Consider the following 25,001-nt stretch of genomic DNA (forward strand, 5'->3'; position numbering starts at 1 on the left):
AGTGGGGCTTTTTCCAAAGATCGTTCTTTTGTTCTTTCCTCTCCTTCCGAGCGTGATATGTGTGAGGCATGCTCTCTCTCTCTCTCTCTCTCTCTCTCTCTCTCTCTCTCTCTCATCTGCTCATTTCCACTACACTTCTCACATGGTATCAGAGCAATGGTTGGCTTGAGACCGGAGGAGCGGAGGGAGCGTTGAACCAGCATACAGAGAGGAGGTTTAGGGTGATGTTTGGAGGTGTCTTTGAGGAGGAGCATGTGCGAGGAGTGGACTCTTTGGGTGTCCACTAACTTGGGTGACTAAAGGGTGTTCTTAGATCAAAGAAGACGTGCTACCGAGGGATGAATAGAGAGGTGTGAAGGTATATTGGGCTATCAGCCCCTTCATCCTCTTCCCTAGCCCTCTCCTTTCTTCAACCTTCTGTTCCCTTCTATCCCATCCATCTTATCTTTCAGTATAGCTTCCTCTTAACTCCATCATGGCAACTTTGTCCGAAATGGCAGAGAACAAGAGTATAATTCTAGTGTTTCCACGTTCCTAATTGATCGGGCAATTGGATGGCCTCAATTATGGTGTCTAGCAGGTGATGATGGAGTCTGTGTTACAGTGGTATCATCCTGGAAAATTTCACCTTGATAGGTGTTGCCAGATGAGATCCACTTGCGTATGACCTTGGCATCCTAGACTAGCACGAGACCAAGACCCTGTCTTAGCACTAGGACCATGTCAATGCAAGGGTAAGGTCATTACGACGCTATGACATATACTCTAACCTTCTAGCAGCACACGGCAAGATGTGTTGCTAGCAGACTTTTGGGAACCTTCAAGAGGATTGCTGGCTTGTTAGTGGTAGTGATACCTGCCAATCAGGTGCAAAGGGTGGGATCATTTTAAGTTCATGTTAGTGGCTTGTGTGCAAACCCAAGATCTAAAATTATATCGGTCCATTTACACTAACCGATAGGTGAAACTGCCTAGGTTATCCTCTTCCCTTCATGGGCAAAGTTTGTATTGTTTAAAAAAGAATCAACGACATGAATCTCAATGGCCATGGTTGAGGCATGGTTTATAAACTATCATTTTGGGAGTCCATTAGAGAAAGGCTGTCTTCTTTCAGACGATGGATTCTCGATTTCATTTCCTACTATCAGGCACAATTGTTGAGTTTGTATTCAATAGGCCCATCCTTCGCCTCCAAGATCTTTGATCAAGGAGAGTTGATACTAGGGACTCATAAAGGGCTGTGTGTGCCCTTCATATAGGGATATGTGCCCCATGAGCAGGTGGGTGGGTGGGCCACTATGCAGGCTGGTTGGCCAGCTTGTTACACCTGACTAGGGAGGGGCTGGGTGTTAGAGATTAACATTGAATGGGCCTTGCTTGCGATAGCAGAAAGAAAATGAATCCACAAGATCACACCCAGATCTAGATGCTACCCAATATGTGCACACAAGTAGGTAATAATTCCACGCACAGAACTGAAGTAGACAGTGATGTGTAGCAACCAAGTACATACTAGAAAGGTTCATAGATAGGACCACAATATTGATACAGACATGCACTCACAACCTACACCACGTGGACAGCGGATGCTGCTCCACTGGCACAGCATGTACCATAAATAAATCAGCTGAAAAATGACATAACTGGAAGAAGTGTCCATGGGAAAAGTGAAGATATGTTACAACACAAGAGAGTGCAGCTTTTGTACACAGACTGACCCATTTTGATGCAGTTTACTAGATGGTATTTTGGCTGTCTGATATGATATACATAGCTCTTCAGATCTGCATTTTTGCTTCAAGTTTACTTGCGCATATGTCATCCATAATGTACCTGAGCTTTGGTAGAGTTTGGAAAAGTTTCCCGCTATAGGGTTTTAACTGTAAGAAGCTAGATCCCCATTATACTTAACACTTTCTTCAGACAATATATGGCAATTCTTCGACTAACAAAAAGATGTGCTAGACAAAGGCATGCATAGGGACAGCAGAAATAGTCTCTACACTTACTATATGCAATGTAAACCACACATCATATTATCATGTCATCACTCATCTTAATTACAATGACAAATCATCATTGATCATTACAGATGTGCATTTATGTGCTGTGTTGTCATGCTAGTAATTGCGATAAGGATGGGTGGGCCTCCTTTTGGAGAATAGGATTAGGCGGGCTGGCGTTCTGTCAGAAAATAGGGCAGCGCACCTCACTATCCTCACAGCAAAATGTTAACTTCCACAGGCCTTACTGATGCTTAGATCTCACTCCAAACATGTGCACACAAGTACATAATATAGACCAGAGAATATCTACAGTAAGGTAGGCAAACCAAAATGCATGACCATGCTCCACAAAGGTGTGCACTGGTCAAGGACAAAATTGTCACAAGTAAGCTCCATCCTGGCCTACTTATAACCCCAGATGACTTCATAAACTGAGCAAACTGAGTGAAGATACCTGCTGCTATCATTGCTGCAAACTCACTCTTATCTATGTGCCTAAAGCAGGCTTCAATGGATGGGTGAGGCAGTCAGCCAAAGTGGCTCCTAGTTATAGGTGTAGTATGTCCTCCCCTAAACCTTTTTTGCTGACCATTCCACTAGAGAAAGCTGACTAAGGTTGTCTTTGCTGACCCAGATCTAGGACTAACCTAGCCATTATTCACCCAAGCAAACCTGCTCCAACAAAGCCAACCAACTGGTTGACGTCCTGTAGTAAACCAGCCCCTAGGCAATCAGATCTGGCCCTTGGCCAAGTCTTCTAGATAGGCCTTCTCTAGCCCATAAACCTCCATGAGCCAGGCCATCAGCCTTCCATGGCTGGGAATTCATCTGCGACATATGGCAGTCATGCTTGTTGCCCATATGACAGACCACAGGTAGCCTTAGGCAGACAGCCATGTGGCCGTCCCGTGTGGACTCCAATTGCATAAGGGTCATATCAGTAGACATATCCACGTGCACTGGTTGACTTGACATGAATCAAACCCATTAAACTTTAATCTAAGAGGCATCAGTTGGGATCCCATCGATTCAGCCTACATTCCCATGGGATCATTGTATCATCAACATTGTTTGACACTTGATTACTTACAAGAGTATCGCCAAGAAACTTTAATCTAAGAGGCATCAGTTGGAAGCCCATCGATTCAGCCTACATTCCCATGGGATCATTGTGCCATCAACATTGTTTGACCCTTGATTACTTATGAAGAGAATCGCCAAGGTTCCCTACGGTTACTTGGACCTTGTAGCAAAATAAGATCATACTAGCATTGCTCCACATACAATGAGCCTCAACAGGACCTCTGCTAGCATTTAAAACAGGAAAGGAAACATGACCAAATGCAAGACAGCCATGTAAGAGCCCAAGCCCTTTGGTGATAACCAGAAAGGGAGGGAGAGGGGGGGAGGCGATGCATAGACCCATCAAAATCTGGAATCACTTGATAAGTTCATGTATCCCAAAACGTCAGACAAAAAGGGCTGGATTTTGATTTTTTATTCCCAAAATCTATTACCCCCACAAACTCAACTCCCCCCCCCCCCCAAACTCTGCAATCGACTAAAATTAGCTTCAAATTAGCTTATTAGCTTGCATTTATTTGTTAGCTTATTATCGTGTTCATAAGGGTTGATTGAATTAATATGTGTGCTCATACGCTTCATAGGCCACTATAAACTAAAGTAAAGTTCTCCTTCATGGAGTACAAATTGCATTTCAAAACCCACTACACCATGCATACATATAAAGTCTCCCCTCCATTGCACGAGTACATATATAATGATCCCCTTTGCATTCCCAAAACATGACAAAGTCTCTCGAAGTGGCATTACAAGTTTCGATGTAATGCCATAACATACCGAACAAGAGCAACTCGTTGTGCACTTGCCCAAGCTGATGCAGCCTTGTGAAAGAACTCATCAAGTCCAACGACAAGTCTATCTACACCTATGAATGGGGTGTTCTTTGCTACAAGGCATCTCGAGCTTTTATCGTTGTATTTTCTACCTCTTTAGTATTGTACTCTAATATACATGCTTCTTGAAGAAAGCGTATGAGAAACCAAGCTGATAACGCACCTGAGACAATTCCTGGCCTCTTCTGAGCTCTCTTTTGAGAGTCTCTAAAGATGCCTTCTCAATGCTTGCAGGAGGTTGAGATATACAGAGTCAATCAAACTATTGGGAGTGTTTGCAGTTAGCACCATAACAAAATCGTCTAGGCATAAGGGACTTAAGAATAGAGCACGGCTGAAAGACCTCAAGAAACTGTAAACAGCAAACACCTCCGCCATCAGCTCTTCTGACAACACGAAATCTCCAGACGAAGAAGGCAATGGTTGCAATGCAGGCAGATCTAACTCTTCAAAATCCTTTGCATGAGCCACAACTGAACTAAAGATACCAAGCCATCGTCGGAGCTTCCAACCTCAAACTCGCTAGATTCTTTGTCGTCAATCTCAGGTTTGTCTCCTGACCCTATTACGTGGCAGCTGTAGCCATTCGAACACTTGGATTTCATCGGAGGACAAGATTCCTCCACATCATCGGTTTCATCTCGCCTCTTTCATTTATTGTTATGCCTTGTAGGTTGCTGCACGTCTCTGTCCATTGGTCGTTCTTCTTCCTCCTCTCCTTCTGAACCCGTAGATCCTTCTTCCCCCCTATTATATTTAGCACTTTGGACAGAATGCCTTCCTCGGTTTTTGTGATCCAAGACAACCTTGTAGAAACGATGGGAAGGGAGGTACGCAATGACGGTTCCGGAGAATTTATCGAAGCCTTTCAAAAGCTTCTAGACGCGGCGACCGACGAGGGAAGGGGAAGTGAGGTGGGAGTCGGGGGGGTTCTTCATAGTGAAGGGCAAGGTGGGAGTCGGGAGGGTTCTTCATAGTGAAGGGCAAGGCGGTTAGGAAAAAGAGAGGGAAGGGGGAAAAGGGGCAAAGGGGATAGGGGAGGGAGGAAAAAGGGCAGCAGCATGAGGAGGAGGAGAGGAGGAGGAGACTAAGAAGGGGCTAGGGTTGAAGAGGAGAAGAGAATGGGTTATAACAACAAAGACAAAAAGGAATATCAAAGGTAGGAGGAGTAGGAGTCATATTTGATGGGGGAAGAAGAGATGGAGACAAACTCCCTTGCCTCCTCCACCCTGCCGGCAGCTCTCTCACACACAAGAAACCTACACAATTGCTCTCACCACATAAAGGTCCGCACTCGGCGGAGGATGAATCTCCACCGTCCGTTTGGGACTCGTTCAAAGACGGAATCCCCTTTCCCTAACTACATCTACTAAAACTCTTACCACACCTAAAAACACTTGCCCACTTAACTAGACCACTAACTACGGTATGCTCCCATCGAGGAACCCCTCCCCTTGACCCTCCACGCCAGGGAATAATCCAGCGTCGGCGATTCCGGGTTGGAAAGAGCTCGAAATTCGACTCGCGGTCGTTAGCCGCTCAGTGGATTTCAGGCTCTTTCCAGCCCGGAATCGCCGTCCCCAGGTCATTCCCCATTACAAGACACACACATCCTGAGTCACACATTTGAGCCTTCTACATTTCTCCCCTTTCACAGCTCCTCATGCCTTATTGCCCTTCCCACAAGTGCGAGGTACTTTACCCTTCCACTACCAACTAAATAATGGCATACATCCTCACCATGTGGTCCGTCAAAGCAATCTTCATCTTATGGCACATCCCCAATTGCTGCTAATAGCCTATTGTGCAAAATGCAACATGCCACTATACTTGTTGCTCCACCTTGGGCTTTGGGTTTAGGAACTTCTTATTGAGGTATTGCCATCGGACTTTCAATCGACCAAATGCATGCTCCACAACAATTGCACATGGAGGATAGATAGAAGTTGAACTTGTGTTGCAGGTCTGTGCTAGGGGTATCATACAGATTAATGAACGATTTTGTAAGTGTGTATACACCATCTCCAAGGATGTACTCTCAAATGTGAAAAGAACCATCAATAAAATCAGAGCTTTGTAGGGATATGGAAACTACTCAAAACCTATGCAAAGTTTATTACCGCCAATAAGATGATTGGGGGATTATTGGAGGTATCATTGTTGATGATTGTTACATATTTTTTGTTCACATAATAGGATGCACATGTAAATCTTGGCCTATCTTGGGACATATATGGTCCACTTAGATGAAACCTATGCCTCCAACGCATCTACTCAGTCCAAAAAAGGTCTCATTTTAAGGTAACTAGACATATATGCTAGGGGTCAATAGCAGAAAACATGGAGACTGGGTATTCAATGTAAAGAAAAATGGCATTGAATGTACTTGTTAGTAAGCTTATCAATAAACATCTATTACAAACTAGCGGCAACAGGTTAGAGACTAGCCTAAAGAAAGAATCATAGGAGGCATGCCCATGTATCTAGGTAACTTAGCAAGAAACCAAAATGAAATCTTTGCTCCTATGCTAGCGGTCAATAGTAGAAAAGGTTGGGACATCCGCATCAATATTTGCATGTGGATGCTATGTAAGTGAAGGAAAAATGTGCAACGGTCATCCGCATCCGTATATCCCACGGTCCGATCAGCACCAAACTTTGCAAGGGTCTTAAAACAATTGGTTTTAATGTCTTTGCAAGGTGTAAGGTGCATCGGATGCCGAATGTGACACCCGGGAACAAGAATGCCCATATTTACATGTGGATGCTATGTATATGAAGGAAAAATGCACAATGGACATCCGGATCCGTATATCCCAACGTCGGATCAGCACAAAACTTTGCAAGGGTCTTAAAACAATTGGCTTTAATGTCCTTGCAAAGTATTAGGTGGATCGGATGCCGTATGTGCCACCGAGGAACAAGAATGCACATATTCGCACATGGATGCTACAAGATATGAAGGAAAAATGTGCAACAGACACCGACATCCGTATATCCCACCGTCGGATCAGCACCAAACTTTGCAAGGGTCTTAAAAAAGTTATTTTAATGTCCTTGCAAATTTTAAGATGCATCAAATGCTGGATGTGACACCGGGGAGCAAGAATGCCCATATTTGCATGTGGGTGCTATGTAAGTGAAGGAAAAATGTGCAACGGACATCCACATCCGTATATCCCACCGTCCGATCAGCACCAAACTTTGCAAGGGTCTTAAAAAAATTGGTTTTAATGTCCTTGCAAGGTGTAAGGTGCATCGGATGCCGAATGTGACACCGAGGAACAAGAATGCCCATATTTACATGTGGATGGTATGTATGTGAAGGAAAAATGCACAACGGACATCCGCATCCGTATATCTGGGCCGTTTGGATCAGCACCAAACTTTTTAAGGGTCTTAAAACCATTGGTTTTAATGTCCTTGCCCATATTTGCATGTGGATGCTATGTAAGTGAAGGAAAAATGTCCAACGGACATCCGTATCCATATATCCCACCGTCAAAACAGCACCAAGATTTGTAAGGGTCTTAAAACAATTTGTTCTAATGTCCTTGCAAGGTGTATGGTGCATCGGATGCCGGATGTGACACCGGGGAACAAGAATGCCCATATTTACATGTGGATACTATGTATGTGAAGGAAAAATGCACAACGGACATCCACATCCGTATATCCCACCGTCGGATCAGCATCAAACTTTTCAAGGGTCTTAAAAAAATTTGTTAGAATGTCCTTGCAAGGTGTAAGGTGCATCGAATGCCGGATGTGATAGGAGGGAATAAGAATGCCCATATTTACATGTGGATGCTATGTATGTAAAGGAAAAATGTCCACATCTGTATATCCCATCGTCGGATCAACACCAAACTTTGCAAGGGTCTTAAAACAATTGGTTTTAATGTCCTTGCAAAGTATCAGGTGGATCGAATGCCGTATGTGCCATCGGGGAACAAGAACGCACATATTCGCACGTGGATGCTACGTGTTTTTTAAATGTCCTTTCAAATTGTAAGTTCATCGAATGCCGGATGTGACACCGGGGAGCAAGAATGCTCATATTTGCATGTGGATGCTATGTAAGTGAAGGAAAAATGTGCAATGGACATCCGCATCCGTATATCCCACCGTCGGATCAGTACCAAACTTTGCAAGGGTCTTAAAACAATTGGTTTTAATGTCCTTGCAAGGTGTAAGGTGCATCGGATGTCGGATGTGACACCGGGGAGCAAGAATGCCCATATTTACATGTGGATGCTATGTATGTGCAGGAAAAATGCACAACGAACATCCGCATCTGCATATCCCACTGTTGGATCAACACCAAACTTTGCAAGGGTCTTACGAAATGTCCTTGCAAAGTATGAGGTGGATCGGATGCCGTCTATGCCACTGGGGAACAAGAATGCACATATTTGCATGCGGATGCTACGTGATATGAAGGAAAAATGCGCAACGGACACCGACATCTGTCCTTGCAAAGTGTAAGGTGCATCAGATGCCGGATGTGACACCACGGAACAGGAATGGTCATATTCGCAGGTCCATGCTATGTAAGGAAGGAAAAATGCGCAAACGGACACCGACATCCGTATACCCCATCGTCGAATCAGCACCAAACTTTGCACGAGTCTTAAAACAAGTGGTCTTAATGTCCTTGCAAAGGGTGAGCTACATCTGGTACTGTTTGTGCTCCAAGGAAGGCAGTTTGCCCCATTCCACATGTAGATTATACATATGTCAAGGAAAACCACACATCGGACAAGGACATCCATATGTCCCACCATCGGATTGGCCCTACACTCTACACAAGTCTTAAACTAATTGTTTTTTATATCGTTGCAAAGTCTCAGGTGCATGGGATGCCGGATGTGCCACCGGGGGAAAAAGAATGCCCATATTTGCATGTGGATGCTGCGTATGTGAAGGAAAAATGTGCAATGGACACTAGCATCCGTATATACCACTGTCGGATCAGTACCAAACTTTGTAAGGGTCTTAAAACTAGTGGTTTTAATGCCCTTGCAAAGGATTAGCTGCATGAGGGTTTAGGGTTTAGGATCTAGGATTTCGGGTTTAGGGTTTAGGGATTAGGATTTATGGTTTAGGGTTTAGGAATTAGCATTTAGGGTTTAGGGTTTAGGGTTTAGGATATAGGGTTTAGAGTTTAGGGTTTAGGGTTTAATGTTTAGGGTTTAGGGTTTAGGATTTAGCGTTCAAGGTTTAGGATATAGGGTTTACGGTTTAGCATTTAGGATTTAGGGTTTAGCATTTAGGGTTTAGGGTTTAGGGTTTAGGTTTTAGGATTTAAGGTTTAGGGTTTAGGGCTTAGGCTTTAGGATTTAGGGTTTAGCATTCAGGATTTAGGGTTTAGGGTTTAGCATTTAGGATTTAGGGCTAGGGTTTAGGGTTGAGCGTTTAAGGGTTAGGGTTTAGAGTTTAGGGTTTAGGATTTAGGGTTTAGGGTTTAGGGTTTAAGGTTTAGGTGTAAGGTTTAGGGTTTAGCATTTAGGGTTTAGGGTTTAGCATTTAGGGTTTAGGATTAAGGGTTTTGGGTTTAGGGTTTATGAGTTAGACTTTAGGGTTTAGGGTTTAGGGTTTAGCATTTAGGGTTTAGTGTTTAGGGTTTAGGGTTTAAGGTCTAGGGTTAGGGTTTTGGATTTGGGGTTTAGGGTTTGGGGTTTAGGGTTTAGGGTTTAGGGTTTAGGGTTTAGGATTTAGCATTTAGGATTTAGGATTTAGGGTTTAGCGTTTAGGGTGTAGCATTAAAGGTTTAGGTTTTAGGAGGCAGTTTGTCCCCATCCACATGCGAATCATACGTATGTCAAGGAAATATACAGATCAGACAAGGATATGTCCCAGCCTCAGATCGACACTAAAATTTGCACAAGTGTCAAACTAAATGTTCTTTTTGTCCTTGCAAACTCTGAAGTGCATCGGATGCTTGCAGATTTGCCACATCGAAACAAGAATGTCCATATTCACATGCGGATGCTAGATGATATGAAGGAAAATTACGCAATGGACATTGACATCCATATATCCTACCGCTGAATCGGTACAAGAATTTGCACGAGTCATAATAGAAGTGCTTTTAATTTCCTTGCAAAGGGTCAGGTGGATCTGATACTATTTGTGCTCTAGGGAAGGCAGTTTGCCCCATTCGACATGTGATCATACGTATGTCAAGAAAAAATACAAATTGGACAAGGGCATTCACATGTCCCACCATCAGATCGGCCCTTAAGTTTGCACAAGTCTTACACTAATTGGTTTTGATGTCCTTGCAAAGTCTCAGGTGCATCGGATGTCAGATGTACCACTAGCAAACAAAAATGCCCTTGTTTGTATGTGAACAAAAAATGTGCAACGGACACCGACATCTGTTTATCCCGCAGTCAGATCGGCACCAACCTTTGCACAATTCTTAAAACAGGTGGTTTTAATGTCCATGGAAAGGGTTAGGTGCATCTGGTGCTGTATGCACTACCTCAAATGTAGTTTGTCCCCATCCACATGTGGATCATTTGTATGTCAAGGAAAAATAGACATAAGATAAGGACATCCAGATGTCCCACCATTGGATCACCACCAAAATTTCCACAAGTGTTAGAGTAATTGGTTTTGATTGCCTTGCAAAGTCTCAAGTCAATCAGATGCTGAATGTGCCATGTATGTGTTGTCGAGAAGGCAGTTTGTCCCCATCTAGATGTGTATTTTTCCTTCACATACATATGATCCACTTGGGACAACGGCATCATATATCCCAGTATCAGATCAGCGGATTGGAACCAAACTTTACAGGCATCTTAAAACAAGTGTTATAATGCCCTTGAAAAGTATCAAGTGCATCTGGTATTGTATGTGATGCCGGGGAGATAGTTTGTTCTAATCCAAATGTGGATCATACGTATGGTCAAGGAAAAATACACATCGGCCAAGGACATCCATATGTCCCACCATCAGATCAGCACTAAAATTTTTAGAAGTCTTAAAATGATTAGTTTTAATTTCCTTGCAAAGTCTCAGGTAGGTCGAATGCCGGATGTGCCATCGGGAAACAAGAATGTCCATATTCACATGCACGGATCACTACTACACACGGATCCTATTGCAACATTTACGTACCGATGTTTAGCCCACACGGGACGCTAATCGTTGATATGAAAAGCGCATCCCCTACGTTAGGCAAACATCGCTATATAGCAACTATTACAAAGGTTGCTATATAGTGACTTTTAAGTGTCGCTATATAGCGACTTTTAAGTGTCACTATATAGCGACACTGATATACTATTTTATAGCGACGTTTTACAGAGAGGTTTTTTACTCATATAGGCCTTAAAACTTAGTTTTTTCCAATAACAAATTTTTTTAAATTTTTATACATGTTTGATCTCATAGAGAATAAAAATATGAGAGCATGTACATCAAGCCTTTGAAGCTCATATATTCATGTCCAAGTTTGAGATGAAAAAAATCAATGAAGAGCATTTACATCAATTGTTTCTCATCTTGAGCCAAATATAAGGCGCCAAACAAGTCTATCTCCAACTCTATACCGAGTTGATCTCCTATATCATCATCGTACTCATCATCGTACTCTAGCATCGTACGTTCACCTAAAAGTACTTGATCATCTTCTTCAATAAAGTGTGGTGATTCGTGATGATCGTTGTCTTCTTCCTCAATATCGTGATCTCCATCTTCCTCCTGTGCGATGCCATTATGCGCATGTTCCTCTTGGCTCATATTGTGATCTTCATCTTCTTTGCTATATTCATCGAGATCAATTGGATCTGGCATTGGTAGTGGCATCTCCATATCCACATCTCTATCTTCAAAAATTTGCTTACTTCATGGTGCAACTTGGATCACGTACCACCATCTTGGATCAGAACGATCCGAGAACGATCCGGATGAAAAACCACCTATATTGAAGATGGGTGCCAAATGTCGTCAATTATATATATGAAATTATGCTCAAGTACATGTATCAATGGATCTTTAAAAATGAAAGCTTCGATTAACTAAATCATTAGTGCTTGGGAAGAACAAAAGTATCACTTTCATCGGTCCAATGTTTGGTGGAGTCTATTGCAAAGTAACCGCTACTATCTTTTCTCACTGTCGCATGGGGACTGTTGTAAATAGTTCTAAACCATTTTACATCAAGAATGAAAATACTAAATTGTCTGAAATCAACTTCATAGATTTCATGTATGGTTCCACAATAATCCAATTGTGAGGAGAGAAGATTGGTATCCGAAGCACTTGCTCGGCTATCTTGTGTGAAGTTAGCCATGACTCCACAATCATACGTGACTCTCTTTGAATCAATGCATTCCACGCAAAAATGTCGTCCATATGACCATAATGCATTGTACTGTAAAAGAGCATCATTAAAACAATGAAGATGCATCTATTTTATAGCGTATATTGCCACAAATAATTACTTAATTATGTCAAGAGGTAAGAAACTTACATGCACCATACATCTAGATGATAACTCTTGCTCGTGCTCGTTTATTGTCTCTCCATCGCGTTCGGCTTTACCTAGAGCCAGTTGTAGCCAATCAAGTGACATGTGAGTGGGGAGAAGAGCCAGATCCCGTGGATATGGTTGCAATTGCTTGTACATTACTCTGAATCTCGTCCTCGCATTTATTCTTTCTGCTTTGGCCACTTCATATCTCTCAATCCACTTCTGCATCTCAGGGCTATTGAGGATACAAAACTTATTGAATTTCTCCATTTGCTCTTCACTCATCTTTCTTTCAATCCCTTTTCCTTGGGGAACCTCGCCAATGATGCGATCATCATCCTTGTTATGCCAAGCTTGTGGCATATCGGGATCCATGGATGCAAGAAACTCCGTGATATATACTAATGACTCTTGCACAAGCCATCCCTCTGCCATGCTTGCTTCTAGTCTTGCCCTTTGTCTTACAAATCCCTTCAAAGTTTTCATAAACCGCTCGAGAAAAAACATCCATTGACTATGAACAGTACTGCAATAGCCACCTCATCAACTATGTGCACAAGCAAGTGGACTTGAGTTGTCATAATGCTCGAGGGAAAGTGCTTCTCAAGCAAGCATACGACTTCGATGGATTCCACCCTAGCCTTCTCGATGCTCTATATGGAGATCTCTTTTTGAGATATCCACCTATTTCACATGTCCATGTAAGATATTTTCATAATCAGTCTATAGATTAATCAGCTTAAATTGAAGAAATGCAATCAATGCGATTTGATAGTAAGCATACCTCACAATACCATAGATCTTGAATATAGAATTTCTAACATCTTCTTGTAAGCACCCTTTTATTATAATTGGGAGGATGAACTATCAAAGCAACAAAGAAGTCATGTCAACAATATAACATAATCATAATTACGCTAACGCATCACGATTATCGGTACACTAATTCTACAGTTTAGAATAGTTTAGAATACCTGTAAGACCTTGTGCCAATCATGGGACTTTAGCCCACTAAGCTTATTGTCCTTTGAAAATGCTCCTTTCAAGCAACACATGTACCCTGTCGGTGTTTGAAAAGAGGCCATGTCCGCCTTGACTGCTGCCTCCTCTCTCGTAGAGAGGATCCACGTTGCTTTTGGGAGGACAACTTTTCTCGAAGCATGCACTTGGGACCACAAATAAAACATCCTATTCATAGAACGCAAGTCTTCTCGCACTCCTCTCGAGTCTTTGGAACCAACCAAGTGTGCCCAAATAGTAGCCCCCACATTCTTGAAGATATGCATGGGATCTAAGAGATGATTGATTTGTAACTGACCCCAATAAGGAAGCTTGTGAAAGATCGATAGCCTCCTCATACCAGGAGGAGGTTCCTCTCCATTCACCCTCCAAGCTTGAATCCAGTCACTTGCCTTCAAATATGATGGTGGTGGATCAAGCTGACCTCCACGTGCGAGATGGTCGAGCGGAAGGTATCAAGCATGACCTTCATAAACATTTTTTCTCATATGTTTGGAGTAGCGTGCAAGCGATTTCAAACTCGGTCCACAAACAGGACAAGCATGGTACCCACTTGTAACAAGTCCTGCACGCGTGAATGAATGTGTTAGTATAAGACATGCGTGCGAAAGAGAGTCATAAAAGCATAATCCTATATTATACATGTAGAGACACAACCACGTACCTGCGCACTCTCCATATCCTGGGTAGTCATGCATGGTCCACATCAAGATACCCCTGACCAAAATATCATTGGTATGTCTAGGAGCTCTGGAAATATCAAAGACCCGCACTCCTCTCCATAATATCTGTAACTCCTCTATCAAAGGTGCCATGTACACGTCCATATTTTTTGCCTTGTACTTTCCTCGCACAAGTAGTGCAAGCATGAGGTGTCCCTTTTTTATTGTTAGCCATGGTGGGATATTGTAATTCACCACGACTATGGGCCATGTCGACCAAGATGTCGAGCGTAACCCAAAAGGATTCACGCCATCCATGGTGAGCCCAAGATGTAAGTTGCGTGGCTCCCTCGCAAAGTCTGGCCACTGATTGTCTATGTGCTTCCAAGCTGCAAAATCTGCGGGAATCCTCAATGTGTCATCAGTGGACCGATGAGATGCATGCCATGTCATCAACTCCACTATGGATTTGCATCAGAACATGTGTTGTATTCTTGCAATGATGGGAAAGTGTCTCAAGACCTTTACCGGTATCCACTGACCCTGCAAGTCATCTCTATATCGTTGTTCCCCACACTTCGGACAACTAGCCAAATCTCCATGCTCACAACGAAAGAGAATACAATCATTACGGCAAGCATGGATGGTATCATAATCCATACCCACTGTTGTTAGCATCTTTTTCGCTTCATCTCTTGATGCAGGCATGGTATTTGGTGCAGGCAACATCTTCTGGAGCAACCTATCACAATTCAAACATACATAGGCTTCGAACAATGATGATTCGGTACACTAATCCATACATGATGATTCTCAATACAAACAATATCCAAATAATGAGTCAAATTAATGCAAGAGCTAACCTCATTAAGGCTGATACACTTGTATCCGACCACCCATACTTTACTTGCAGATTCAAGATTGAGAGACAAGCACGTAGTTTAGACATCCTAACACCCTCGTACAATTGTGTTGATTGCAACTCTTGCATTTTGACCTCAGACTCTGACATCACGTGTACATGGGATGTAGTGCCCCTAAAAATAGAATCCATCATGTCGACCATACCCTCGTCATCATCTGGGAGACTATAGTCTTACTCAAAGTGTGAAGGTATATGCGTACCCTCGTTAGCCTCCTCATCCTGTTTTAAGATTTCGTGTAAATATAAGATCTTGCATTTCTTGGTATCCAATATTAACCGCGAACTTAAATAGCTTTGATTTACCGATAATCCATCAACACGTGCAACACCAATGGTGGGTACTAGTTCGGGCTCCTCCCCATACATCCGCAAGTGGCGCATGATAATATGACGTTGATGTCATACTTCTCGCTTGCAATGAGTGTAATGACAGTATAACCTCTCCGTAAGCCACTTTGTGCTCCCGGGCATTGGCGCATCATCGGATGAGCTTCCACTCGTCCCTTCCATCTACACTTGTAAATTCACAACATAAGTTGCAAGAAAATATATTAATAGTTATAAAATAGCATCTATAGATGAGCTTCTTTTTTAACTTAGAACATAAAGTGTCTTAAAGTGTCGCTATATAGTGACATTTTGCTCTGTTCCATCGCTATATAGCGACGTTTTTAATTAAAAGCGTCGCTATATAGCGACGCTATGGGTTAAAACCGAAACCCGACGTGACGTGCGGGCGACGATTTCTTTAGCACTCTCTAATCTCTATTGTAAGCAAGGCAATCTCTCCTCCCACCTATTTCCAATGACCTCCCACTCTATTCTCCACTCCTCACCACTACTCACCCCTCTCCTAGCTCGTGCTCCCTCTCCACCCTTCTCCCTCTTTGGTTTCTTGAAAGGAAGTTTTTCAAGAGGTGTCTCATTCAACAATGTAGGTAGGTTTTTTGTCAGATTTCGTTTTGTGAGTGCTTCTCCTTGTATTGCTAAACCTGTGTACTAGTTTTCATGCTTGATTTCAAAGGATTGAAACAAAAAATGAGATTTCAAGAAAGAAAGAAGACTCACCTCTTCTAGTCTTTTTTGTATTTCTCTTCCTTCTCTTTCTCCTTGTCTCCTCAATCCAATCTTTTTGAGAAGTTGCTTTTGTAATCTCCTCCTTCCTCTAACATCTTATTTGAAAAATGGTATGTTTCCTCTCTTTTGTAGAGCCAGTCCACAAAACACCGAGCGGGACGTACTATTCTAGGTAAGTGCTTCCTCTTTTTTCCATTTGTTATTTTTGTTATTTGCATTGGCCTGTAGCTAGTGCCTTAAGCACTAGCTGTAGTGATGGGCGTAGTCCCCTCTCTTTCCTCTTCTTTCCCTCTTCTCTCCTCTTCTTTCCCTCCTTTCCTTCTTCTTTCCTTCAATCTTTCAATCTCTTTCCCCCTCTTTTTCCCTCTTTCCTTTCCCGCTTCTTCTCTCTTTCCCTCTTTTTCCCTCTTTCCTTTCCCTCTTCTTCTCTCTTTCCCCCTTCTCTTATGCTCATGCATAAGCATAAGCATGAGCATATGTCTCCTTCTCTTGCATAAGCATAAGAGAAGGAGACATATACTCATGCTTATGCTTAAGCATAAGCATAAGAGAAGGAGACATATACTCATGCTTATGCTTATGCATGAGCATAAGAGAAGGAGACATATGCTCATGCTTCTCTTTTCCTCTTCCCCTTTTCCAATCTCTCTTTCCTTTCCCTCTTCTTCTCTCTTCTCCTCTTTCCCCCCCTCTTTTCCCTCTTTTATGCTCATGTTCTTATGCTCATGCATAAGCATAAGCATGAGCATATGTCTCCTTCTCTTATGCTTATGCTTATGCTCCTCTTATGCATAAGCATAAGCATGAGCATAAGAGAAGAAGACATATGCTCATGCTTATGCTTATGCATGAGCATAAGAGAAGTAGACATATGCTCATGCATAAGCATGAGCATATGTCTCTTTTTCCTTCTTTACTTTCCCTCTTCTTCTCTCTTTCCCCTTTTCCAATCTCTCTTTCCTTTCCCTCTTCTTCTCTCTTCTCCTCTTTCCCCCCCTCTTTTCCCTCTTTCATGCTCATGTTCTTATGCTCATGCATAAGCATAAGCATGAGCATATGTCTCCTTCTCTTATGCTCATGCTTATGCTTATGCATAAGACTCCTCTTATGCATAAGCATAAGCATGAGCATAAGAGAAGGAGACATATGCTCATGCGTAAGCATGAGCATATGTCTCTTTTTCCCTCTTTACTTTCCCTCTTCTTCTCTCTTTCTTTCCCTCTTTCCCCTTTTCCAATCTCTCTTTCCTTTCCCTCTTCTTCTCTCTTCTCCTCTTTTCCCCCCTCTTTTCCCTCTTTCATGCTCATGTTCTTATGCTCATGCATAAGCATAAGCATGACCATATGTCTTCTTCTCTTATGCTCATGCTTATGCTTATGCATAAGACTCCTCTTATGCATAAGCATAAACATGAGCATAAGAGAAGGAGACATATGCTCATGCTTATGCATAAGCATGAGCATAAGAGAAGTAGACATATGCTCATGCATAAGCATGAGCATATGTCTCTTTTTCCCTCTTTACTTTCCCTCTTCTTCTCTCTTTCTTTCCCTCTTTCCCCTTTTCCAATCTCTCTTTCCTTTCCCTCTTCTTCTCTCTTCTCCTCTTTTCCCCCCTCTTTTTCCTCCTCTTTCCCCCTCTTTCCCTCTCTTTCCCTCTTTCCCTCTTTCCCTCTCTTTTCCCCTCTCTTTCCCCTTTTCCCCCCTCTTTCCCATCTTCTTCTCTCTTTCCCCTCTTCTTTCCCTCCTTTCTTTCTCCTTCTCCTTCCCTCTTTCAATCTTTATCCCCCTCTTCTTCTCTCTTTCTTTCCCTCTTTCCCCTTTTCCAATCTCTCTTTCCTTTCCCTCTTCTTCTCTCTTCTCCTCTTTTCCCCCCTCTTTTCCCTCTTTCATGCTCATGCTCTTATGCTCATGCATAAGCATAAGCATGAGCATATGTCTCCTTCTCTTATGCTTATGCTTATGCTTATGCATGAGCATAAGAGAAGGAGACATATGCTCATGCTTATGCTTATGCATGAGCATAAGAGAAGGAGACATAAGCATGAGTATATGTCTCTTTTTCCCTCTTTCCTTTCCCTCTTCTTTCCCTCCTTTCCTTCTCCTTCTCCTTCTCCTTCCCTCTTTCAATCTCTTTCCCCCTCCTCTTCTCTCTTTCCCTCTTCTTCTCTCTTTCTTTCCCTCTTTCCCTTTTTCCAATCTCTCTTTCCTTTCCCTCTTCTTCTCTCTTCTCCTCTTTTCCCCCCTCTTTTCCCTCCTCTTTTCCCTCCTCTTTTCCTCCTCTTCTCCTCTTTTAATTCCCTCCTCTTTTCCCTCCTCTTCTCCTCTTTTTCCTCCTTTCCTCTTCTTCCTCTTCTTTCCCTCTTCTTCCTCTTCTTTCCCTCTTCTTTCCCTCTTTCCTTTCCCTCTTCTTCCTCTTCTCCTCTTCTTTCTCTTTTCCCTCTTCTCTCCTCTCCTTTCCCTCTTCTTTCCCTCTTCTTCTCTCTTCTTTCCTTCTTTCCTTTCCCTCTTCTTCTCTCTTTCCCCTCTTCCAATCTCTTTTCCTTTCCCTCTTCTTCCTCTTTTCCTTTGCCTATGCCTATGCCTATGCCTATGCTTATGTTTGTTTTTTGTTTTTTGTTTTCGTGTTTGTGTCTATGTTAGATATGGGATCACGTCGCACGTCCAACGAGTACAGACAGCCTCGCAAGAGGAGACATCATGATCTATATGCTCCGCAGGACTTTGATTCCTCTCAGGAGACACCTGAGTGGACTACCCGTGGTCTGACTCCTCTCGGACCTAGCACTGCGACTACCCTTGGTCCAACTCCTCTCGGATGTAGCACTGCGACTACCCCTTGGGGAACTCCTTTGCTAGCCACGCATGGTTTTGTCGAGAGTCCCGACGAGTTTGTAGCGCAGATGAGCGATGAGGAGGCAGTGAGATTCTTCTCTCTGCTATCTCAGAGGACCTCAGCAATTCCCTCCCCTACACCGACGGTTGGACCTACTGCCCAGCCGTCCCCTCATGCCCCTTCAACCGAGGGGTCATCACCTCCACGTGCCTCTCGTAAGGGAAGGAAGAGTAGGAGGGGCCGCTTATGTTGTGCTGACTCAGGAGATGTAGACGAGTCAGCACACTCACATCCCTACAGGTCTCCACTTGGTCCGGAGACACAGTATCGGTCAGGTCCCTTGCCCTCTCCTACTCCCACTGCTACTCCTCGCTCCGGAAGCGCTTGCACAGCTTCCACTCCTTCGGACTCTGCTACCATCAGTCCTCCTTACTCATCAGAGGATCTCTCCTATCAAATCACGGCTGCCGGAGAGATAATAGAAGATAGAAAGGGCAAAGCAATGATGGCCACCATGAGGTGGTTGATGAGCCATCACTTCAAGAGTGACATTGCTACCGATTGGCGATATCAGGATGACCAAAAGAAGCAGGAGGTCATCGATGAATTAAAACAAAAATACCCTAACCCACCAAATTGAGAGTTTAATGAGAATTATATGCGAGAGTGCATGGGTTTGGTCTTGAAGCATCGTAGATCAACCTTGGCGTACTTACATCACAAAGGGGTTGGCTAAACCCAGCTGGGCAGACAAAGCTGATTGGAAGTTCTTCAAGAAGCAAAATAGGGACCATCCCGAAATGTTCGAGGGTCAGAGGAGGGCTGCGAAGAGACGGCTAGACATCATAGGTACTTCGCACTTTGGTGCAGGTGGACGGTTGGCGTTCGAGGCAACCGTGGTAAGTCTACTTCTTCTCATTTAATGTATTTTTCTATTTGTTTTACTACATATTACATGCACTTTAGCTAACTCTAACTCTCGTAAATTGGATCCACAGCAAGCTGCGATGGATCGTCTTCCTACAGATGCAGAGACGCGATGCGCATTTCGCATAGGTATTGAGCAAGAGACAATGGGAGCGATGGTCGATTGGGCTGAGGTGGCTTCTCGCATGGTATAAGTCTACTCCTACTTGTAATCTCACTTTTTAAATTGTTTTATTCTTTAAGTTCCAATCTAATTTTCAATTTATATGGTTCGCTCTTAGGGTCAAAGCTCAAGTGTCCCATCATCGGAGGCGAGCGATCACCAGGGCCAGGGATTAGATGCATGTGACGAGGATCACGGAGAAGGCGCAGCTCACGAGGACCAAGGATCAGGCCAACAAGACGAGGACGAGGACGAGGACGACGAGGACGATTCGAATGAGTAGTAGTAGTAGTAGTAGTAGTTTGCATATACTTCGCCATGTATGTCATTTTGTATATCCACTTGTTTGAGCAATTTTGTATCACCCTTTTGAAAGGGTAATTTTGTAACAAACAATGTTGTATATGTTCGATATGTATATGCTTTTGTTGCTCGATCACTCCTCGATCATTTCATTTGAGTGATTTTGTATCACCCTTTTCGCAAGGGAAATTTTGTTATAAAAACTTTTTTTTGTAATTACAAAAAAAACAAGCATTAGTGGGGCAAAACAGGCTTGCTATGGCTGTGTTTAGCCCCACTAATGCTTTTTTTTTAGTTCTATTAATCGTCGCTATATAGCGATGTTTACCAGTGTCGCTATATAGCGACGATTATCAGTGTCACTATATAGCGATGTTTATCAGTGTCGCTATATAGCAACACTTTATAGCGACGGTTCTTTTCCGACGCTTTTAACGACTTTAATAACGACGTTTATGCCCGTTTAAAAAAAATAATAATGTAAAAAGCGTCGGTATTTTCATCGAAAAAGGGCCTATGCCTTGTAGTGGATGCTATGTATGTGATGGAAAAATGTCCTACCATCGGATTGTCGCCAAGATTTGCACAACTATTAAAATAATTGGTTTTGATATCCTTGCAAAGTCATAGGTGCATCAGATGCTAGATGTGCCAATGAGAAGTAAGAATGTCCAGATTCACATGTGGATGCTACGTATGTGAAGAAAAAATGTGCAACTAACCCCAACATCCGTATATCTCACTGTAGGATCTATTCCAAACTTTGCACAAGTCTTAAAACAAGTGGTTTTGATGTCCTTGCAAGCATTAGAGCTCCACGTGTGTTAGTAACAGATGCCGAATGTTTTAGGCTTATGCATAGAATATCCCTAGTCAATTACTTATATTAGATTAGTCATTCATTATTAAATTATAAAAATGATTTATCATATGTTTCTGAAAAGTCATTTTGAGTCATAGTTTTATCATAGAAAGTTTGACATAATTGAACCTTACATTTAAACAATCAAATCGCCATTGTGCATCATGCATTTTGTAGCTTATGAACTTATTCACCCTTTATTTTATTTTATTTTTCTTAATTTTTACTTTCATCTTAGAAAACATGATAATATAATTGAGAATTTTGCTTGAATATTAATTGCATTGTATTCTTAATCGATATTTTCATTTAAATATCAAATTACATTGCACACTGTATTTTTATCATTACACATTATATTTTATTTTTATCATTATACATTTGACAATTCGAGTATTGTCCTTAGAATTAAATCGATTTTATTTTAAATTCTTTAAATGTTTATTGGATGTATATGATAAATAAAAAATAGAATCAAGTTAATTATCCTATAATTTAAATATAAGCTTCTTATGTATATTGTAAAATATTCAGGTTCAAAAAAAATTAATGATCATTTTTAAAATTAAAAAAACTTTTCAACATTTCGTATACAATGTTTTTGCTTATTTTATAGATAATAAAAAACTCATTTCCCTAGTAAACTGCAACAACTAGATAATATTAATGACTTATTATACCATGCATAGGAGAAGATACATTCTTGGATGCTAATTTCCTAGATAAAGACTAATATATATAGAATCCAATTCACATTTGCTTTTTTATGCGTCATGTCGTCTAATTAATCTCTTACATAAAGGAACTTTTCCTTATATATATATAGGAATAATGTAACATACTCTTCTAATTTCCTAGGTTACCACCCCTTTTCCTAGATAGAGGTATATATCTTAACTAGAGAATGAGATTTCCTATATAGGAATGCAACACACATGTCTTATTTCCTAGGTGAAAACCTCTTTTTCTTAGATAGAGGTATCTATTTCCTATATTTTCATATCAATTTCCTATATATGCTTCACATGCAACATAGCACTTGTAATGCTTTAACGGTCTCGTTCCAAATCCTTATTCCATAATTTTTTGCTGTCATGTTCAAGCTTGGAATGTGTACTACAACTTGAAGACAAAGTTTGCCTAATTCTGTTGAGCAATGCATAAGTTATGGGTCATGCAAGATACCCATATACAGAAAAGTCCCTGAACCTCACCAAAAATGGGTACACCCAAGCAAACAATGACCCATTCGCTAACTATACTTTGTATCCCTTCGAGCCATTCATGGATCGCCCTTTCTAGAAATTAGCAAACTGTTATAAAAGCTTCCTTGGAGACACTGAACTCAGATTAATGAGAGGCCATACGCTCAGGGTTTCGTGAGTCCTCCTATGATCCATTGATTAATTTGCTTTCCAAGAAACAACGAGAAGGATAAATCAGCGATAAGTCTGCCTTACATATGCAGCCCTCCATGTGGGAGCACGGATTTCATGCTAGTACAATAGTATATAGGAAACTATGAAACTCTCACGAGCACGTTTGTACGGCAACTCTAGTTCTTTGTATTAAATGGCCGGTGCCCGAGGGGCTGAGAGGGCGGGCTCGAAGCTTCATGCCCGATCGTGCTCTGTACTTGAATTGCTTGAGACTTGGAAGTTGGAGAGGCCATACGCTCAGGGTTTCCTGAGTCCTCCTATGATCCATTGATTTTGCTTTCCAAGAAACAACGAGAAGGATAAATCAGCGATAAGCCTGCCTTACATATGCATCCCTGCATGTGGGGAGCACGGATTTCATGCTAGTACAATAGTATATAGGAAACTAGGAAACTCTCACCTGCACGTTTGTATGGCAACTCTAGTTCTTTGTATTAAATGGCCCGTGCCCAGTATCTGGATCCTAGACGCTGTACCTAGCTCCGACTCCCAAGTGCTTGAACAATGTGCCAGCCAGAGGGCTGGCTGGAAGCTTCACGCCCGATCGTGCTCTGTACTTGAATTGCTTGAGCCTTGGAAGTTGGACTCGTTTAATTTAACTGAGTGTGTAGTGTCACTGAAACGCTCTTCATGTGGTCGAGTACCTAGAAATTCCATGCGCTCTTCGACGTGTCATGCTTGACCCAGCACATCGATGGAATTCATGCCAGCAACCATTTTTGCTCACCCCTCCTCGCTTATATATTTCAGAGAGGTCCCCAGATCCTATGCATGTAGAAGAAAGAGTGTGGACTGGCCCGAGGCCGTGCAAAGAGAGAGAGAGAGAGGCTGTGACTTCGCTGCTCGCCTCGTACTCTCTCGAAATCGTGAATTAGATATGTAAGATTAGTCGCCCTCTCGTCTCGCCCCGATTCCCCGGGCCCTCGCTTCCTCCAGATGTTCGTCGATAGAGCCCTCGATTGCATCCTCGACCTTCCCCGCTTAAGAATCATCTGGTGAGCTGACGTTGTAATCCCCTCTCTCTCTCTCTCTCTCTCTCTCACGCGTGTTTGCGCAGTTTTCTATTGCATGGGTTTTCCTTTAGTTGGTTACCTGACTAAATAGACTAGATGAATACATAACGGAAAATGTCTCATTCCATTAAACCTCTGCATGGGCTTCGTTGCCTTTTTAATGTGACTAAATGATGAATATAAAGCTTGCAGCCCATGGCCAATGCCAACGAGAAATGTCTCATCCCATGGCTAGAGAGAGAGATTTTGGCGAGGGATCCTTCTGCTGTTTATCCTTGTGCTTCATACCGTCCCCTATTTCGTTTAGAATTCTTGCTTTCCTAATGTCAACTTCCATTCGTCCAATGCTCTTGGTCGAGATACGTTTCCAAATGTTATTTACGTTTGCTAGTCTCTTACCGAGTGGACGACGAATGTCTGCAGTACACCACATCAGATGGAGAGACCGGACTGGCGGCCACCAAGGTTTAGCCTAGACGTGACGCCGATCCGAGTAATCAATATAGATGCTACGAAGACTCTGACTGGAGGGATATGGTTCGATAAACCGAGCCGGTGGAATTTCCACGTCATATCTCACGCTTGGAGCGTAACACTTAAGAAACTGGTAAAGCGCATCGGCTCCTTCAACATAAGCAACGAAGCATCTGGGTCTGGAACCGATCTGGACCCGTACAGTCGAGCCTTCCGTGAGGCCAATTTCAGTGATGACCGTTGTTTCAAAGACCTGATAAAATTCATGGAGTTGCTAGCTAAGGATGGGGTGAAAAACATCTGGCTTGATGCACTCTGCATCGATCAGACTTCTGAACGGGAAAAGAAGCAAGAAATTCCTCATATGGGAGCCTATTATACCAATTCGGAAGGTTGCTACGTTATAATGCACGGCATTAGTAAAGGTTACGAGATTTGGGGTCGACATGACAAGCTTCCAATATGGTTTAAGCGGGCGTGGACGCTTCAAGAATTCATATTACCAGAGAGGTTGCATTTTGTAGTAGAAGGCTTAAGCGATCGCGCGATAAGGCTAGCGAATGGGCGCATACGAGAGAAGAAGTCTGCCGTGGGGCTGTGCAAATGCTGCCTGCTTGACCGCGAAGAGTACCAAAAGCTGCGCACGACTAGGCCTGAAGAAGACCCCGCACTAGCCGAGTTTTCCAGAGGCTGCGCCGCCGAACGGAAGGCTCCACGGTACAACCCAACAGAAGACGAGAGAAACCAGGTTGCTTCAGAGAAATACAAACACTTCGTAGGCCTTTGTGGTGGCGAGCCTGTTCCGGCCAGAAAACGCGGGAGATCTAACTTGGTATGTGCCTTTCAACTGCCTCTTTGACAGTAAAAGAACTCCAATATAGAAACAATATGAGG

Source organism: Dipteris shenzhenensis, chromosome 28, assembly GCF_047967505.1.
Source record: "Dipteris shenzhenensis isolate YYH24624 ecotype China chromosome 28, Dip_SZ_1.0, whole genome shotgun sequence".
NCBI classification, from domain to species: Eukaryota; Viridiplantae; Streptophyta; class Polypodiopsida; order Gleicheniales; family Dipteridaceae; genus Dipteris; species Dipteris shenzhenensis.